This window comes from Ranitomeya imitator, chromosome 5 (assembly GCF_032444005.1).
Source record: "Ranitomeya imitator isolate aRanImi1 chromosome 5, aRanImi1.pri, whole genome shotgun sequence".
NCBI lineage: Eukaryota > Metazoa > Chordata > Amphibia > Anura > Dendrobatidae > Ranitomeya > Ranitomeya imitator.
In genome coordinates, this window is record NC_091286.1 from 188,326,090 (window position 1) to 188,347,156 (window position 21,067).

At 45.1% G+C, this 21,067-nt stretch overlaps 1 long non-coding RNA gene across 1 annotated transcript; it reads right to left on the reverse strand.

Moving 5' to 3' along the window:
- Positions 1-8,506: 8,506 nt before the first annotated feature.
- On the reverse strand, positions 8,507-9,675 carry LOC138680611 (uncharacterized). Its single transcript, XR_011321686.1, has 2 exons — positions 9,244-9,675; positions 8,507-8,608 (listed from the first exon to the last, which is right to left on the reverse strand). It is a non-coding gene; the product is annotated as an uncharacterized lncRNA (long non-coding RNA).
- Between the last annotated feature and the right edge of the window lie 11,392 nt (positions 9,676-21,067).

A 21,067-nucleotide genomic window follows, 5' to 3' on the forward strand; every position in this document is an offset into this window, starting at 1 on the left:
CGCAGACAGACTTTGTACGCCTACTATTAAAAAAAGGATGCTCTATGCAATTATAAATAGGTTCTAGGGGTACACGGGCAGCAGTGGTGTGGTCAGTGGAGGCCTAGTGGAAGGAGTGACCGCAGACAGGCATCGAAGGCCTAAAATAATAACCCATGGCTGTAGGCAATTTTAAATTGGTTCCAGGGGTACACGGGCAGCAGTGGCCTGGTCAGTGTAGTAGTAGTAGAAAGAACGGACCACAGACAGGCATCGAAGGCCTAAAATAAAAACATTGGGCTGGCTGTAGGCAATTTTAAATTGGTTCCAGGGGTACACGGGCAGCAGTGGTGTGGTCAGTGGAGGCATAGTGGAAGGAGTGACCGCAGACAGGCTTCGAAGGCCTAACATAACAAAAATGTCAATACAATGGTATTGTCAGTGGCAGGCATTGAAGGATGTCAGCGCATAGACTAAACATTGGTGGAGCTGTGAGATAATTTTGCAAGTGGTAGAGCACTGTTTGAGCTGGGGGGGGAACTGTCTTGTGGCCGGCGGTACAGGCCCAGGGCCCCTCATATTACAACGGTGTGTCTGACGTTGGGTGCGCACCACCACCGCCAGAGACACTTTATTGTACTAGGAGGGACCCAGTGGCAGTGCCATCGACCAAAAGCGGGCACACCCACCTCTTCAGACAAACAGCACTCTCACGGGTGCTGTCGCCAAGTGTCGATACCACGGCCCCGTGTGGGGAGTTTGGCCATTTAGTGAGGTGTAAACATGTCGTATGCTGGACAATCAGGTGCAGAAAATTACGAGATTGGAAAAGGCATTCAGAATAGTCCACAGGCAAGACCTTTTCATAGGAAAGCTAGGTGTCAGCCGGGCAAGGTGGGGCAAAAGATTTCGAAATCCAGTTGTGGTTCATTTTAATGAAGGTTAGATCATCTACATTTTGGGTAGCCAGACGAGTCCTTTTTTCTGTTAGTATTGAACCTGCAGCACTGAATACTCTTTCTGATAGGACACTAGCTGCCGGGCAAGCAAGCTCCTGCAATGCATATTCTGCCAATTCTGGCCAGGTGTCTAATTTTGATGCCCAGTAATCAAATGGGAATGACGGTTGAGGGAGAACATCGATAAGGGATGAAAAATAGTTTGTAACCATACTGGACAAATGTTGTCTCCTGTCACTTTGAATTGATGCTGCAGTACCTGTCCTGTCTGCGGTCATAGCAAAATCACTCCACAACCTGGTCAGAAAACCCCTCTGGCCAACGCCACTTCTGATTTCTGCCCCTCTAACTCCTCTGGTCTGCTGGCCCCTGCAGCTCGTGTGAGAACGATCACGGGCGCTGTGAATGCCAGAAGCAAACGGTCAACAAGAGTTGATTGTTTGGTTGCTAATATTAGTTCCAAGTTCTCATGTGGCATTATATTTTGCAATTTGCCTTTATAGCGAGGATCAAGGAGGCAGGCCAACCAGTAATCGTCATCGTTCATCATTTTAGTTATGCGTGTGTCCCTTTTGAGAATACGTAAGGCATAATCCGCCATGTGGGCCAAAGTTCCAGTTCTCAAATCTGCGGTTGTGCTTGGTTGAGGGGCAGTTTCAGGCAAATCCACGTCACTTGTGTCCCTCCAAAAACCAGAACCCGGCCTTGCCGCGCCACCAATTTCCAGTGAAAAGCTTCCTCATTAAAAATATAATCATCCCCATCATCCTCCTCGTCCTCCTCCTCCTCTTCGCCCGCTAACTCGTCCTGTACACTGCCCTGGGCAGACAATGGCTGACTGTCATCAAGGCTTTCCTCTTCCTCAGCTGCAGACGCCTGATCCTTTATGTGCGTCAAACTTTGCATCAGCAGACGCATTAGGGGGATGCTCATGCTTATTATGGCGTTGTCTGCACTAACCAGCCGTGTGCATTCCTCAAAACACTGAAGGACTTGACACATGTCTTGAATCTTCGACCACTGCACACCTGACAACTCCATGTCTGCCATCCTACTGCCTGCCCGTGTATGTGTATCCTCCCACAAAAACATAACAGCCCGCCTCTGTTCGCACAGTCTCTGAAGCATGTGCAGTGTTGAGTTCCACCTTGTTGCAACGTCTATGATTAGGCAATGCTGGGGAAGGTTCAAAGAACGCTGATAGGTCTGCATACGGCTGGAGTGTACGGGCGAACGGCGGATATGTGAGCAAAGTCCACGCACTTTGAGGAGCAGGTCGGATAACCCCGGATAACTTTTCAGGAAGCACTGCACCACCAGGTTTAAGGTGTGAGCCAGGCAAGGAATGTGTTTCAGTTGGGAAAGGGAGATGGCAGCCATGAAATTCCTTCCGTTATCACTCACTACCTTGCCTGCCTCAAGATCTACAGTGCCCAGCCACGACTGCGTTTCTTTCTGCAAGAACTCGGACAGAACTTCCGCGGTGTGTCTGTTGTCGCCCAAACACTTCATAGCCAATACAGCCTGCTGACGTTTGCCAGTAGCTGCCCCATAATGGGAGACCTGGTGTGCAACAGTGGCAGCTGCGGATGGAGTGGTTGTGCGACTGCGGTCTGTGGACGAGCTCTCGCTTCTGCAGGAGGACGAAGAGGAGGAGGGGGTGCGAACGGCTACAGCCAACTGTTTCCTAGACCGTGGGCTAGGCAGAACTGTCCCAAACTTGCTGTCCCCTGTGGACCCTGCATCCACAACATTCACCCAGTGTGCCGTGATGGACACGTAACGTCCCTGGCCATGCCTACTGGTCCATGCATCTGTTGTGAGGTGCACCTTTGTGCTCACAGATTGCCTGAGTGCATGGACGATGCGCTCTTTAACATGCTGGTGGAGGGCTGGGATGGCTTTTCTGGAAAAAAGTGTCGACTGGGTAGCTCGTAGCGTGGTACAGCGTAGTCCATCAGGGCTTTGAAAGCTTCGCTTTCAACTAACCGGTAGGGCATCATCTCTAACGAGATTAGTCTAGCTATGTGGGCGTTCAAACCCTGTGTACACGGATGCGAGGCTAAGTACTTCCTTTTTCTAACCATAGTCTCATGTAGGGTGAGCTGGACTGGAGAGCTGGAGATCGTGGAACTAGCGGGGGTGCCGGTGGACATGGCAGACTGAGAGACGGTGGGAGATGGTATTGTTGCCGCCGGTGCCCTAGATGCAGTGTTTCCTACTATGAAACTGGTGATTCCCTGACCCTGACTGCTTTGGCCTGGCAAAGAAACCTGCACAGATACTGCAGGTGGTGCGGAAAATGGTGGCCCTACACTGCCGGAAGGGATGTTGCGTTGCTGACTAGCTTCATTGGCCGAGGGTGCTACAACCTTAAGGGACGTTTGGTAGTTAGTCCAGGCTTGCAAATGCATGGTGGTTAAATGTCTATGCATGCAACTTGTATTGAGACTTTTCAGATTCTGTCCTCTGCTTAAGGTAGTTGAACATTTTTGACAGATGACTTTGCGCTGATCAATTGGATGTTGTTTAAAAAAATGCCAGACTGCACTCTTTCTAGCATCGGATACCTTTTCAGGCATTGCAGACTGAGCTTTAACCGGATGGCCACGCTGTCCTCCAACAGGTTTTGGCTTTGCCACGCGTTTTGGGCAAGATACGGGCCCGGCAGATGGAACCTGTTGCGATGTTGATGCCTGCTGCGGCCCCTCCTCCTCCGCTTCAGAACTGCTGCCGCCTGCACCCTGTTCCCCCAATAGCTGCCAATCGGGGTCAAGAACTGGGTCATCTATTACCTCTTCTTGTAGCTCGTGTGCAACTTCGTCTGTGTCACCGTGTCGGTCGGTGGTATAGCGTTCGTGATGGGGCAACATAGTCTCATCAGGGTCTGATTCTTGATCATTACCCTGCGAGGGCAATGTTGTGGTCTGAGTCAAAGGACCAGCATAGTAGTCTGGCTGTGGCTGTGCATCAGTGCACTCCATGTCAGATTCAACTTGTAATGGGCATGGACTGTTAACTGCTTCACTTTCTAAGCCAGGGACGGTATGTGTAAAGAGCTCCATGGAGTAACCCGTTGTGTCGCCTGCTGCATTCTTCTCTGTTGTTGTTTTTGCTGAAGAGGACAAGGAAGCGACTTGTCCCTGACCGTGAACATCCACTAACGACGCGCTGCTTTGACATTTACCAGTTTCACGAGAGGAGGCAAAAGAGCTAGAGGCTGAGTCAGCAAGATAAGCCAAAACTTGCTCTTGCTGCTCCGGCTTTAAAAGCGGTTTTCCTACTCCCAGAAAAGGGAGCGTTCGAGGCCTTGTGTATCCAGACGACGAACCTGGCTCCACAGCTCCAGACTTAGGTGCAATATTTTTTTTCCCACGACCAGCTGATGTTCCACCACTACCACTACCCTCATTACCAGCTGACAATGAACGCCCCCGGCCACGACCTCTTCCACCAGACTTCCTCATTGTTTTAAAAACGTAACCAAACTAACGGTATTTGTTGCTGTCACACAACTTACATGGTGAGCTATAACTTCAGTATGATTTAGCTACCCCTTTACAGGTGAGTGAGACCACAACGAAAATCAGGCACAATGTTACACACTCTGTTGTTGGTGGCAACAAATGAGAGAGATGCCACACACGCAGGACTGTCACTGAAGCACAAATGTAAATATTAATCTCCCACTTATTTGATTTTTTTTTTTTTCAGGGAGACTTTAGGAAAAAAAAATAATAGAATAAAATGATTTTTTCAGGAAGAATTTAGAAACCAAATAAAATAAAATGATTTTTTCTGGGAGAATTTAGAAAACAAATAAAACAAAAAAAGGCTTTCTATGGCCCACTGAGTGAGAGATGACGCACACAGGAGTCAGGAGTGGCACACAAGCCCAGAGGCCAATATTTATCTCCCACTGATTGATGTAGTGATTTTTTCAGGTAGATTTTGGAACCCAAATCAAGCTAAAAAAATAATAGGCTTTCTATGGCCCACAATTGGAGAGAGAGAGAGAGAGATGGCACACCCAGGAGTCAAGACTGGCACACAAGCAGAAAGGGCAATATTAATCTCCCACTGATTTGATTTTTTTTTTTTTTTTTTGGGAGACTTTAGGAAAAAAAAATAATAGAATAAAATGATTTTTTCAGGAAGAATTTAGAAACCAAATAAAATAAAATGATTTTTTCAGGGAGAATTTAGAAAACAAATAAAACAAAAAAAGGCTTTCTATGGCCCACTGAGTGAGAGATGACGCACACAGGAGTCAGGAGTGGCACACAAGCCCAGAGGCCAATATTTATCTCCCACTGATTGATGTAGTGATTTTTTCAGGTAGATTTTGGAACCCAAATCAAGCTAAAAAAATAATAGGCTTTCTATGGCCCACAATTGGAGAGAGAGAGAGAGATGGCACACCCAGGAGTCAAGACTGGCACACAAGCAGAAAGGGCAATATTAATCTCCCACTGATTTGATTTTTTTTTTTTTTTCCAGGGAGACTTTAGAAAAAAAAAATAATTAAAAAAAAAATGATTTTTTTAAGAAGAATTTAGAAACCAAATAAAATAAAAATGATTTTTTCAGGGAGAATTTATAAAACAAATAAAACAAAAAATAGGCTTTCTATGGCCCACTATTTGTGAGAGAGATGGCACGCTCAGGACTGGCACACAAGCCCAAAGGCCAATATTAATCTCCCTTTTTTTTTCAGGGAGAATTTATAAAACCAAAAAAAAAAAAATAAATAGGCTTTCTATGGCCCACTATTTGTGAGAGAGATGGCACGCTCAGGACTGGCACACAAGCCCAGAGGCCAATATTAATCTCCCACTTTTTTTTTTTTGTTCCAGGGAAAATTTATAAACCCAATAAAAAAAATAATAAATAGGCTTTCTATGGCCCACTATCTGAGAGAGAGAGATGGCACGCTTAGGACTGGCACACAAGCCCAAAGGCCAATATTAATCTCCCTTTTTTTTTTCAGGGAGAATTTATAAAACCAAAAAAAAATAAATAAATAGGCTTTCTATGGCCCACTATTTGTGAGAGAGATGGCACGCTCAGGACTGGCACACAAGCCCAGAGGCCAATATTAATCTCCCACTTTTTTTTTTTTTGTTCCAGGGAAAATTTATAAACCCAATAAAAAAAATAATAAATAGGCTTTCTATGGCCCACTATCTGAGAGAGATGGCACGCTTAGGACTGGCACACAAGCCCAAAGGCCAATATTAATCTCCCTTTTTTTTTCAGGAAGAATTTATAAAACCAAAAAAATAAAAAATAAATAGGCTTTCTATGGCCCACTATTTGTGAGAGAGATGGCACGCTCAGGAATGGCACACAAGCCCAGAGGCCAATATTAATCTCCCACTTTTTTTTTTTTGTTCCAGGGAAAATTTATAAACCCAATAAAAAAAATAATAAATAGGCTTTCTATGGCCCACTATCTGAGAGAGAGAGATGGCACGCTTAGGACTGGCACACAAGCCCAAAGGCCAATATTAATCTCCCACTGATTGATTTATTGATTTTTTCAGGTAGAATTTAGAACCCAAATAAAGCAAAAAAAAAAAAATAGGCTTTCTATGGCCCACTGAGTGAGTGATGATGCACACAGGAGTCAGGAGTGGCACACAAGCCCTGAGGCCAATATTTTTCTCCCACTGATTGATGTAGTGATTTTTTCAGGTAGATTTTAGAACCCAAATCAAGCAAAAAAATAAATAGGCTTTCTATGGCCCACTGAGTGAGAGATGGCACACACAGGGATGGCACTCTAGCAGAAATGTCAATCTTAATCTCCCACAAAAAAAAAAAAAAAACAGGGAGTGTCCAACAATTACTATCTCCCTGCAGTAATCTCAGCCAGGTATGGCAGGCAGCAATAAGGGGTGGACTGTTGCACAAATTAAATAAAAAGTGTGGGCAAACAAAAAAGATAGCTGTGCAGAAAGGAAGGAACAAGAGGATTTGTGCTTTGAAAAAAGCAGTTGGTTTGCACAGCGGCGTATACACAGCAATGCAGCTATCAGGGAGCCTTCTAGGGCAGCCCAATGAGCTACAGCGCTGAGGGGAAAAAAAAAAATGTAGCTTCCACTGTCCCTGCACACCGAAGGTGGTGTTGGGCAGTGGAAATCGCTACAGCACAAGCGGTTTGGTGGTTAATGGACCCTGCCTAACGCTATCCCTGCTTCTGACGAAGCGGCAGCAACCTCTCCCTAAGCTCAGATCAGCAGCAGTAACATGGCGGTCGGCGGGAACGCCCCTTGATAGCCCCTGTGACGCCGCAGACAGCAAGCCAATCACTGCAATGCCCTTCTCTAAGATGGTGGGGACCAGGACCTATGTCATCACGCTGCCCACACTCTGCGTTTACCTTCATTGGCTGAGAAATGGCGCTTTTCGCGTCATTGAAACGCGACTTTGGCGCGAAAGTCGCGTACCGCATGGCCGACCCCGCACAGGGGTCAGATCGGGTTTCATGAAACCCGACTTTGCCAAAAGTCGGCGACTTTTGAAAATGAACGACCCGTTTCGCTCAACCCTAGCTACGAGTATCGGAAAATGGCACAATTTTTTTTTTTTTAGCAAAGTTTGGAATTTTTTTTCACCACTTAGATAAAAAATAACCTAGTCATGTTAGGTGTCTATGAACTCGTACTGACCTGGAGAATCATAATGGCAGGTCATTTTAGCATTTAGTGAACCTAGCAAAAAAGCCAAACAAAAAAACAATGTGGGATTGCACTTTTTTTGCAATTTCACCGCACTTGGAATTTTTTTCCCATTTTCTAGTACACGACATGCTAAAACCAATGATGTCGTTCAAAAGTACAACTCGTCCCGCAAAAAATAAGCCCTCACATGGCCAAATTGACGGAAAAATAAAAAAGTTATGGCTCTGGGAAGGAGGGGAGCGAAAAACGAACACGGAAAAACGAAAAATCCCCCGATCATGAAGGGGTTAATAACCACCCTTTGTTTCCTATCCCTGAGCCAGCTCTCAACTCACTTGCACATATTTTCCCCTATCCCCATTATTCTCATTTTATGTATCAACCTTTTGTGTGGCACCGTATCAAAAGCTTTTGAAAAGTCCATATACACTACATCCACTGGGTTCCCTTGGTCCAATCCGGAACTTACTTCTTCATAGAAACTGATCAAATTAGTCTGACATGAACGGTCCCTAGTAAACCCGTGCTGATAGTGGGTCATGAGGTTATTCCTCTTCAGATACTCCAGTATAGCATCCCTTAGAATTCCCTCCAGGATTTTACCCACAGTAGAGGTTAAGCTTACTGGCCGATAATTTCCGAGTTCAGTTTTTGTCCCCTTTTTGAATATTGGCACCACATTTGCTATACGCCAGTCCTGTGGTACAGACCCTGTTATTATGGAGTCTTTAAAGATTAAAAATAATGGTCTATCAATGACTGTACTTAATTCCTATAATAAACAAAACACGGCACTCTGCTAGTTGGTGAGAGATGGTGCTCAAGTAGGGTCTCCAACCCGTCAGTCAATGTATACAATAAACTTGGCACTCAAAACGGTAGTAAGGTGAAGTTAATCAGCTTTATTGCAAGTCCCAGATACAGTTTCGACAGTTAAACGTTTTCGGTCCCACCGGACCTTCTTCAGAACAATTTCCAATTTATCTGATGCAAAATACCAACAAAGGCATATAGAACAATATTTTAGTTTCTGTCTGGTTACACAATATCACATATTAAGTGCAAAAATTAACAAAAGATATGTCTACAAAAGAAAGCAACAAAAAAAATATAATAAAACAAGGGCAGAAAAATATCAAACAAATTTCAAAACCAAGTATATACAAAATATACGATAATTAAGCGGATGCTACCGCAGCCTACGATTAACTCCAAGGACTAAACATTTAATGGAGATCTGACTCAGAAAAATTGGATATAGTATACTATGCTATAAAGAGCCCCTATGAGAAAAGGATATATGTTCATAGGTGAGGGGTGGAGCTCCCACGTGGATCAGAAATGAAGTGACGATATTTATTCATCTTTATAGCCTGATAAACTTAGTGCATGGTATAACGTGCCTAGGGAGATAAAGCATATAGGGTGTTGAAATCTAAACACAGACTTAACCTATATATGGAAAATAGAACAAGAGTACCTGGTAGTGGTGCTAAATGGTATGAGGTAAGATTGAAGCTGTGGATTAAAGTGTGTAGTGAGGATGAAGAGCCATGATGAATGGTAAAAAATGAATAAAAATAAATAAAAAATGAAGTGTAAAATGAAAAATGAATCACCTGGTTAAGCTGGTTACAACGTGTGGAAGGAAAAATCACCTTCTTACGCGAAACTGTGGAGTAATGCTGTAAAAAGTAAAAAATTACCAGAGGGAGAATGTGAGTGGTGGTGAAAATAATGCAGCATGTGGGATAAATGTCCTTAAGAGAGGGTTGACAGGGGGCTTACCAATAAATGAGAAAACGAAAGGGCTCTAGGCGAACTAAGTCGCTAATGGAGTCTGTGGCCCATAATCTGCGTGATAAGGAAGCACACAATAAGATAAATGCCTGACCACCGTGTCTAATCAGACCGCTATCTAAGGACGCTGCATGTGGGGACCAGCCCGACTTACCAGGGTGAGGAGCTCAGATATGCGTGGCACCGGATCGCCAGAGAGGGACGCACTGAATGCCTGGGTATTACTTCCGGGTTTAAGTGCAGTCTGACGGGTCACATGGTGCCACACGTCATCACAGAAAAAACGGGACGCTCTAGCGTTGTAATTTGCTCTAAAATGTGACGTTAGATAGTGCTATAAAGCGAAACGCTGGAGCGTTGTAATATGCTCTAAAAATGAGACGCAGGAGAGTTATATAAGTGTCTGCTGTCTGTGTAGCGCGCTGGAGCGCAATATAAAGAAAGAAGGAGCTATATGAGCGTGCTATGAAGCTGTGAGCAGGAGGTTGAGGGTAGAAACCTTCAGTAATAGTGTACTGAGTGGCATCCTATACACTATATACTATACCGTGAAGAGTGCAGGGTGCCACGAGGGAAGCATAAAGAGGGAAGAGGTTTTAGCGATTCTAAAAAGATAAAGAAAACAGGATTAATACTGACATATCTTATTGAGCAAATGTCAACCACATGTTCAAGCATAATACAAGGGTACAGCTTAGAGGAAACTAGATGTATCAAAATCTCTATTAAGGCCTTTCGGTTCTAAAGTCTGTAAAGTGAAAATCCAATAGGCCTCACGTTTCTTGAGCAGCCTTGTCCTGCTCTGTCCCCTTCTCCCTTGGTCGACATATTCCAATACCTGATAGCGTAGTTGGGCAACGCTATGGCCCGTAGTACGGAAATGGTGTGGGAGGGGAAGATGGTCCCTGTTACACCGTATGTTCGACTTATGTTGTGATACACGATCACGTATGGCTTGAGTAGTTTCTCCAACGTATGCCAGGCCACAGGGGCACTTAATGATGTAGATTACATACGAGGAATCACAAGTGAAGAAGCCACGTATAGGAATGCCTTTTCCAGTTTGCGGGTGGAAGACCTTGTCTCCCTTCTGGAGTGTAATAATGTCCAGAAGGGAGACAAGGTCTTCCACCCGCACACCATTTCCGTACTACGGGCCTATTGGATTTTCACTTTACAGACTTTAGAACCGAAAGGCCTTAATAGAGATTTTGATACATCTAGTTTCCTCTAAGCTGTACCCTTGTATTATGCTTGAACATGTGGTTGACATTTGCTCAATAAGATATGTCAGTATTAATCCTGTTTTCTTTATCTTTTTAGAATCGCTAAAACCTCTTCCCTCTTTATGCTTCCCTCGTGGCACCCTGCACTCTTCACGGTATAGTATATAGTGTATAGGATGCCACTCAGTACACTATTACTGAAGGTTTCTACCCTCAACCTCCTGCTCACAGCTTCATAGCACGCTCATATAGCTCCTTCTTTCTTTATATTGCGCTCCAGCGCGCTACACAGACAGCAGACACTTATATAACTCTCCTGCGTCTCATTTTTAGAGCATATTACAACGCTCCAGCGTTTCGCTTTATAGCACTATCTAACGTCACATTTTAGAGCAAATTACAACGCTAGAGCGTCCCGTTTTTTCTGTGATGACGTGTGGCACCATGTGACCCGTCAGACTGCACTTAAACTGCACTTATCCTTAGATAGCGGTCTGATTAGACATGGTGGTCAGGCATTTATCTTATTGTGTGCTTCCTTATCACGCAGATTATGGGCCACAGACTCCATTAGCGACTTAGTTCGCCTAGAGCCCTTTCGTTTTCTCATTTATTGGTAAGCCCCCTGTCAACCCTCTCTTAAGGACATTTATCCCACATGCTGCATTATTTTCACCACCACTCACATTCTCCCTCTGGTAATTTTTTACTTTTTACAGCATTACTCCACAGTTTCGCGTAAGAAGGTGATTTTTCCTTCCACACGTTGTAACCAGCTTAACCAGGTGATTCAATTTTCATTTTACACTTCATTTTTTATTTATTTTTATTCATTTTTTACCATTCATCATGGCTCTTCATCCTCACTACACACTTTAATCCACAGCTTCAATCTTACCTCATACCATTTAGCACCACTACCAGGTACTCTTGTTCTATTTTCCATATATAGGTTAAGTCTGTGTTTAGATTTCAACACCCTATATGCTTTATCTCCCTAGGCACGTTATACCATGCACTAAGTTTATCAGGCTATAAAGATGAATAAATATCGTCACTTCATTTCTGATCCACGTGGGAGCTCCACCCCTCACCTATGAACATATATCCTTTTCTCATAGGGGCTCTTTATAGCATAGTATACTATATCCAATTTTTCTGAGTCAGATCTCCATTAAATGTTTAGTCCTTGGAGTTAATCGTAGGCTGCGGTAGCATCCGCTTAATTATCGTATATTTTGTATATACTTGGTTTTGAAATTTGTTTGATATTTTTCTGCCCTTGTTTTATTATTTTTTTGTTGCTTTCTTTTGTAGACATATCTTTTGTTAATTTTTGCACTTAATATGTGATATTGTGTAACCAGACAGAAACTAAAATATTGTTCTATATGCCTTTGTTGGTATTTTGCATCAGATAAATTGGAAATTGTTCTGAAGAAGGTCCGGTGGGACCGAAAACGTTTAACTGTCGAAACTGTATCTGGGACTTGCAATAAAGCTGATTAACTTCACCTTACTACCGTTTTGAGTGCCAAGTTTATTGTATACATGTACTTAATTCCTGCAGTACTCGAGGGTGTATCCCATCTGGGCCCGGAGATTTGTCAATTTTAGTGATTTTTAGACGCCGCCGCACTTCCTGCTGGGTTAAGCAGGTGACATTTAATTGGGAATTTTTATCACTAGTCATTTTGTCTGCCATGGGATTTTCTTGTGTAAATACTGATGAAAAAAAGTCATTTAGCATATTGGCTTTTTCCTCATCCTCGTCCACCATTTCACCCAGACTATTTTTAAGGGGGCCAACACTATCATTTTTTAGTTTCTTACTATTTATGTAGTTAAAGAATATTTTAGGATTATTTTTACTCTCTCTGGCAATGAGTCTCTCTATCTCAATCTTTGCTGTGTTGATTTGCTTTTTACAGAATTTAATTTTTTGTTTTTATTTAATGCCTCCTCACTACCTACTTCCTTTAATTCTCTAAATGCTTTCTTTTTGTCACTTATTGCTCTCCTTACAGCTCTATTTAGCCATATTGGTTTCCTCCTATTTCTAGTATGTTTATTCCCATACGGTATATACTGTGCACAGGTCCTATCCAGGATGCTAATAAATGTCTCCCATTTTCTTTGTGTAATCTTTGTGTCTCAGGATATCGTCCCAGTTAATTGCACCAAGATTCTCTCTCATCCATTGGAAATGTGCCCTCCTGAAGTTTAGTGTCCTTGTAACCCCTCTATTACACATCTTTTTAAAGGATACATGAAAACTTATTATTTTGTGATCGCTATTTCCCAAGTGACCCCCAACCCTTATATTTGATACAGTTAGGGCCAGAAATATTTGGACAGTGACACAATTTTCGCGAGTTGGGCTCTGCATGCCACCACATTGGATTTGAAATGAAACCTCTACAACAGAATTCAAGTGCAGATTGTAACGTTTAATTTGAAGGGTTGAACAAAAATATCTGATAGAAAATGTAGGAATTGAACACATTTCTTTACAAACACTCCACATTTTAGGAGGTCAAAAGTAATTGGACAAATAAACATAACCCAAACAAAATATTTTTATTTTCAATATTTTGTTGCAAATCCTTTGGAGGCAATCACTGCCTTAAGTCTGGAACCCATGGACATCACCAAACGCTGGGTTTCCTCCTTCTTAATGCTTTGCCAGGCCTTTACAGCCGCAGCCTTCAGGTCTTGCTTGTTTGTGGGTCTTTCCGTCTTAAGTCTGGATTTGAGCAAGTGAAATGCATGCTCAATTGGGTTTAGATCTGGAGATTGACTTGGCCATTGCAGAATGTTCCACTTTTTGGCACTAATGAACTCCTGGGTAGCTTTGGCTGTATGCTTGGGGTCATTGTCCATCTGTACTATGAAGCGCCGTCCAATCAACTTTGCAGCATTTGGCTGAATCTGGGCTGAAAGTATATCCCGGTACACTTCAGAATTCATCCGGTTACTCTTGTCTGCTCTTATGTCATCAATAAACACAAGTGACCCAGTGCCATTGAAAGCCATGCATGCCCATGCCATCACGTTGCCTCCACCATGTTTTACAGAGGATGTGGTGTGCCTTGGATCATGTGCAGTTCCCTTTCTTCTCCAAACTTTTTTCTTCCCATCATTCTGGTACAGGTTGATCTTTGTCTCATCTGTCCATAGAATACTTTTCCAGAACTGAGCTGGCTTCTTGAGGTGTTTTTCTGCAAATTTAACTCTGGCCTGTCTATTTTTGGTATTGATGAATGGTTTGCATCTAGATGTGAACCCTTTGTATTTACTGTCATGGAGTCTTCTCTTTACTGTTGACTTAGAGACAGATACACCTACTTCACTGAGAGTGTTCTGGACTTCAGTTGATGTTGTGAACGGGTTCTTCTTCACCAAATTAAGTATGCGGCGATCATCCACCACTGTTGTCATCCGTGGACGCCCAGGCCTTTTTGAGTTCCCAAGCTCACCAGTCAATTCCTTTTTTCTCAGAATGTACCCAACTGTTGATTTTGCTACTCCAAGCATGTCTGCTATCTCTCTGATGGATTTTTTCTTTTTTTTCAGCCTCAGGATGTTCTGCTTCACCTCAATTGAGAGTTCCTTTGACCGCATGTTGTCTGCTCACAGCAACAGCTTCCAAATGCAAAACCACACACCTGGAATCCACCCCTGACCTTTTAACTACTTCATTGATTACAGGTTAACGAGGGAGACGCCTTCAGAGTTAATTGCAGCCCTTAGAGTCCATTGTCCAATTACTTTTGGTCCCTTGAAAAAGAGGACGCTATGCATTACAGAGCTATGATTCCTAAACCCCTTCTCCGATTTGGATGTGGAAACTATCATATTGCAGCTGGGAGTGTGCACTTTCAGCCCATATTATATATATAATTGTATTTCTGAACATGTTTTTGTAAACAGCTAAAATAACAAAACTTGTGTCACTGTCTAAATATTTCTGGCCCTAACTGTATGCGGTGTTAGGGGTCGAGTTCCTGCCTCTGCAAAGGGGGAATCTCGGCCCATCTCCGCTGCGGTCTCCCATTCTTCTTCGGCCGCAGTGGAACCTGCTCAGTGGGGACGTCGATCCCACCGTCTCGCTCAGTCTGACTCTGTGCTAAGAGTTACTGCTGCATTTCCTGCTTCTGCCATTGAAGCCATTGCTGGGCAGCAGCGAGCAGGCGCTTCTAGATCTAAGTCCTACTTTTCTCTTTCTGAGCATGCCCAGGGCAAGATCTCCCGTTGGAGATCGAGGGTCACATGCTCAGGTACTGCAGCACATCCCATTAGTCCTCCAGGAAGGTCCTGAAAGGGCAACACTTCGGTAGCAGCTTCCCATTGGTCCTTTATTGGAAGGTCCTGAATGTGCTGCAACTATATAAGCTGCGCATGACCGCACGGCCATGCGCTAGTATTGTCTTGATATAATGTGTATGTGTAGATGGATGTATGTCGATGGATGAAAGCTCCTAATCATTCCCATTCCTAGTGTTGTTGACTGTTCGCGAATGATGGTAGCTATCTAGCGCCCGACTAAGTCATCAGCACGAAACACATTACAGCATCTAGTTGCTGTGACCGCCAGTACGGCGCCGTGCGCTTTCTCTGCGCTTTTCTGACCCAAGCCTGGGTGGTTAGTGGCGTCAGCCAGTGCGGCACCGCACGCACTTTCGTGCCTCTAAAATAATATTATTTCTGCCTCTCTGACACCCCAGTAGCGGTGTCGAGCGCATGAGGTCTTTATGAACTCAAATCCTGAGTCTTGGGATTGAGTTCTGAGACTCCTTGCTTGCGCTCTTTGTGCGGTACCACGGCCCTGTGACGCAACAGGGTTCGCTTCCTTCACACAGGGTGAAGTTAACCCATGTGTGTATTCATATTGTACCGCCATATCATCCGTCTCTACTAGCAGCAGGGTTTTCACCTGCACGGTGGACCTCGGACTGCGAACGCACCTAATACCATTACATCTTATACTTGGTGCGTTCCGCCAGTCCTAACATGCGGTCTGGCCTGTTGGTTAATATTAGGTCTAGCAGTGCCCCCCTTTCTTGTTGGGTCCTGAACCAGTTGTGAAAGGTAATTGTCTCTCATAGTTGTCAAAAACCGATTACCTTTGCTGGAACTGCAGGTTTCTGTTCCCCAATCTATTTCAGGGTAGTTGAAGTCCCCCATAATAATGACTTCTCCTTGAGTCGCAGCTTCATTTATTTGCTTTACGAGGATATTCTCCATTGCTTCCATTATTTTTGGAGATTTATAACAAACCCCTATCAGTAATTTATTATTCTTTCCCCCTCACCTTATCTCCACCCACAAGGATTCTACATTTTCATTAAATTCACCTATATTATCACGCAGGATGGGTTTTAAGGCCGATTTTACATACAGACACACCCCTCCCCCTCGCTTATCTGTACGGTCATTTCTGAACAGGCTATAGCCCTGCAAGTTAACAGCCCAGTCATGGCTCTCATCCAGCCACGTTTCAGATATCCCCACCATGTCATAATTATGCTCCAACAACATTAGTTCTAATTCATCCATTTTGTTGGCAAGGCTTCTGGCATTAGTATACATGCACTTGATGTTCCTCTCTGTACCTCTATTCTTTCTTAAATTATTAACTGTTCTAACCCCACCCCCCATGCCACCGCTACCCCCAACTTCCTTATTTGTGCCCAGGTCTCTGTCTGCACTATCTTTCCCTCCTATAAATTGAATACCCTCCCCCCCAATTCCTAGTTTAAACACTCCTCCAACCTTCTAGAAATTTTCTCCCCCAGCACAGCTGCACCCTCCCCATTGAGGTGCAGCCCGTCCCTAGTGTAGAGCCTGTAGCCAACTGAGAAGTCAGCCCAGTTCTGCAGGAACCCAAACCCCTCCTTCCTACACCAATTCTTGAGCCACTTATTAACCTCCCTAATCTCCCGTTGCCTCTCTGGCGTGGTACATGGTACAGGCAGTATTTCGGAAAATACCACGTTGGAGGTCCTTGCTTTCAGCTTGCGGCCTAATTCCCTGAAATCATCTTTAAAGGACCTTCCACCTACCTCTAACTTTGTCATTTGTGCCAATGTGCACCATGACCGCTGGGTCCTCACCAGCCCCTCCCAGTAATCTTTCCACCCGATCAGCGATGTGTCGGACTCGAGCGCCAGGTAGGCAGCACACCGTTCGACGATCCCTGTCTTTGTGACAGATTGCCCTATCTGTTCCCCTAATAATTGAGTCTCCCACTACCAGCACCTGTCTGGCCTGCCCTGCTCTCCTATTTCCCTCCTTACTGGAGCAGTCACTCCTCCGGCTTTCAGAGGACATGCCTGGCTGCAGCAGTGCTACCCCTGTACTGGCACCCCCCTCATCTGCCAGCTTAGCAAACTTATTGGGGTGTTCCAGATCAAGACTAGACTCCCTAGCACTCTTCCCTCTACCCCGCTTCCTATGTCATGTTTGGAGAGCCCCTGAAATGCCTAAACAGTGGAAACCCCCCACAAGTGACCACATTTTGGAAACTAGACCCCCCAAGGAACTGATCTAGGTGTGTAGTGAGCACTTTTATCCCCCAAGTGCTTCACGAAAGTTTATAACACCCGGGCGTGAAAATAAAAAATCCTATTTTTTCCACAAACATGATCGTTTAGTCCCCAATTTTTTATTTTCTCAAAGGTAAAAGGAGGAATTGGACCCCAAAAGTTGTTGTCCAATTTGTCCTGAGTTCGGTGATACCCCATATGTGGGGGGGAACCACTGTTTGGGCGCATGGCAGGGCTCAGAAGGAAAGGAGCGCCGTTTGACATTTTCAAGCTAAAATTGGCTGGAATTGAGATCGGACGCCATGTTGCGTTTGGAGAGCCCCTGATGTGCCTAAACAGTGGAAATCCCCCACAAGTGACCCCATTTTTGGAAACTAGACCCCCTAAGGAACTTATCTAGGTGTGTGGTGAGCACTTTTATCCCCCAAGTGCTTCACGAAAGTTTATAACGCCCGGGCGTGAAAATAAAAAATCCTATTTTTTCCACAAACAAGATCGTTTAGTCCCCAATTTTTTATTTTCTCAAAGGTAAAAGGAGAAATTGGACCCCAAAAGTTGTCCAATTTGTTCTGAGTACGGTGATACCCCATATGTGGGGGAGAACCACTGTTTGGACGCATGGCAGGGCTCAGAAGGAAAGGAGCGCCGTTTGACATTTTCAAGCTAAAATTGGCTGGAATTGAGATCGGACGCCATGTCGCATTTGGAGAGCCCCTGATGTGCCTTAACCCCTTCCCGACCTTTGACGCATACGCTGCGTCATGAAAGTCGGTGCCATTCCGACCCATGACGCAGCATATGCATCATGGAAAGATCGCGTCCCTGCAGATCGGGTGAAAGGGTTAACTCCCATTTCACCCGATCTGCAGGGACAGGGGGAGTGGTAGTTTAGCCCAGGGGGGGTGGCTTCACCCCCTCGTGGCTACGATTGCTCTGATTGGCTGTTGAAAGTGAAACTGCCAATCAGAGCCATTTGTAATATTTCACCTAAAAAAATGGTGAAATATTACAATCCAGCCATGGCCGATGCTGCAATATCATCGGCCATGGCTGGACACACTAATGTGCACCCACCCCACTCCTCCAATCGCCCCCCCAGCCCCCCGATCTGTGGTCCGCTCCCCTCGGTCCTGTGCTCCGCTCCCCCGTCCTCCTGCCCGCTCCCCCCGTGCTCCAATCACACCCCCCGTGCTCCAATCAAACCCCCCCGCACTCCGATCCCCCCCCGCACAGCGATCCCCCCCCCGCACAGCGATTCCCCCCCGTGCTCCGATCCACCCGCCCGCACAGCGATCCCCCACTCCGTGCTCCAATCCACCCCCCCATGTTCCGATCCACCCCCCCGTGCTCCGACGCCACCCCCCCGTGCCCTGATCTCCCCCTCCTTATACTTACCTGGCCTCCCGGGGACCGTCCGTCTTCTTTCCTGGGCGCCGCCATCTTCCAAAATGGCGGGCGCATGTGCAGTGCGCCCGCCGAATCTGCCGGCCGGCAGATTCGTTCCAGAGTGAATTTTGATCACTGAGATATAACCTATCTCAGTGATCAAAATAAAAAAAAAAAGTAAATGACCCCCCCCCCCCCTTTGTCACCCCCATAGGTAGGGACAATAAAAAAAATATTATTTTTTTTTCCACTAAGGTTGGGGTAAGAACTAGGGTTAGGGTTAGGGGTAGGGTTAGGGGTAGGGGTAGGGTTAGGGGTAGGGTTAGGGGTAGGGTTAGGGTTTCGGTATGTGCACACGTATTCTGGTCCTCTGCGGATTTTTCCGCTGCGGATTTGATAAATCCGCAGTGCTAAACCGCTGCGGATTTATGGCGGATTTACCATGTTTTTTCTGCGCATTTCAATGCGGTTTTACAACAGCGATTTTCTATTTGAGCAGTTGTAAAACCGCTGCGGAATCCGCAGAAAGAAGTGACATGCTGCGGAATGTAAACCGCTGCGTTTCCGTGCAGTTTTTCTGCAGCATGTGTACAGCGATTTTTGTTTTCCATAGGTTTGCATTGAACTGTAAACTCATGGGAAACTGCTGCGGATCCGCAGCGTTTTCCGCAGCGTGTGCACATACCTTTAGAATTAGGCTATGTGCACACGGTGCGGATTGGCCGCTGCGGATCCGCAGCAGAGTTCCATCAGGTTTACAGTACCATGTAAACATATGGAAAGCCAAATCCGCTGTGCCCATGGTGCGGAAAATACCGCGCGGGAACGCTGCGTTGTATTTTCCGCAGCATGTCAATTTTTTGTGCGGATTCCGCAGCGTTTTACACCTGTTCCTCAATAGGAATCCGCAGGTGAAATCCAGACAAAAAACACTGGAAATCCGCGGTAAATCCGCAGGTAAAACACAGTGCCTTTTACCCGCGGATTTTTAAAAAATGGTGCTGAAAAATCTCATACGAATCGGCAACGTTGGCACATAGCCTTAGGGCTAGGGTTGGGTTGGAATTAGGGTTGTGGTTAGGGTTAGGGGTGTGTTGGGGTTAGGGGTGTGTTGGGGTTACGGGTGTGTTGGGGTTAGGGTTGTGATTAGGGTTACGGCTACAGTTGGGATAAGGGTTAGGGGTGTGTTGGAGTTAGAATTGAGGGGTTTCCACTGTTTAGGCACATCAGGGGGTCTCCAAACGCAACATGGCGCCACCATTGATTCCAGCCAATCTTGTATTCAAAAAGTCAAATGGTGCTCACTCACTTCCGAGCCCCGACGTGTGCCCAAACAGTGGTTTACCCCCACATATGGGGTACCAGCATACTCAGGACAAACTGCGCAACAATTACTGGGGTCCAATTTCTCCTGATACCCTTGTGAAAATAAAGAAATGCTTGCTAAAACATCATTTTTGAGGAAAGAAAAATGATTTTTTATTTTCACGGCTCTGCGTTGTAAACGTCTGTGAAGCACTTGGGGGTTCAAAGTGCTCACCACATATCTAGATAAGTTCCGTGGTGGGTCTAGTTTCTAAAATGGGGTCACTTGTGGGGGGGTTTCTACTGTTTAGGCACACCAGGGGCTCTGCAAACGCAATGTGACGCCCGCAGACCATTCCATCAAAGTCTGCATTTCAAAAGTCACTACTTCCCTTTTGAGCCCCGACGTGTGCCCAAACAGTGGTTTACCCCCACACATGGGGTATCAGCGTACTCAGGAGAAACTGGACAACAACGTTTGGGGTCCAATTTCTCCTGTAACCCTTGGGAAAATAAAAAATTCTGGGCTAAATAATTATTTTTGAGGAAAGAAAACGTATTTATTATTTTCACGGCTCTGCATTATAAACTTCTATGAAGCACTTGGGGGTTCAAAGTGCTCACCACACATCTAGATAAGTTCCTTTCGGGGTCTAGTTTCCAAAATGGGGTCACTTCTGGGGGGTTTCTACTGTTTAGGCACATCAGGGGCTCTGCAAACGCAACGTGACGCCCGCAGAGCATTCCATCAAAGTCTGCATTTCAAAACGTCACTACTTCAATTCCGAGCCCCGGCATGTGCCCAAACAGTAGTTTACCCCCACATATGGGGTATCACCGTACTCAGGAGAAACTGGACAACAAATATTGGGGTCAAATTTCTCCTGTTACCCTTGGGAAAATTAAAAAATTCTGGGCTAAATAATTATTTTTGAGGAAAGAAAACGTATTTATTATTTTTACGGCTCTGCATTATAAACTTCTGTGAAGCACTGGGGGGTTCAAAGTGCTCACCACACATCTAGATAAGTTCCTTTCGGGGTCTAGTTTCCAAAATGGGGTCACTTGTGGGGGGTTTCTACTGTTAAGCCACATCAGGGGCTCTGCAAACGCAACGTGACGCCCACAGAGCATTCCATCAAAGTCTGCATTTCAAAACGTCACTACTTCACTTCCGA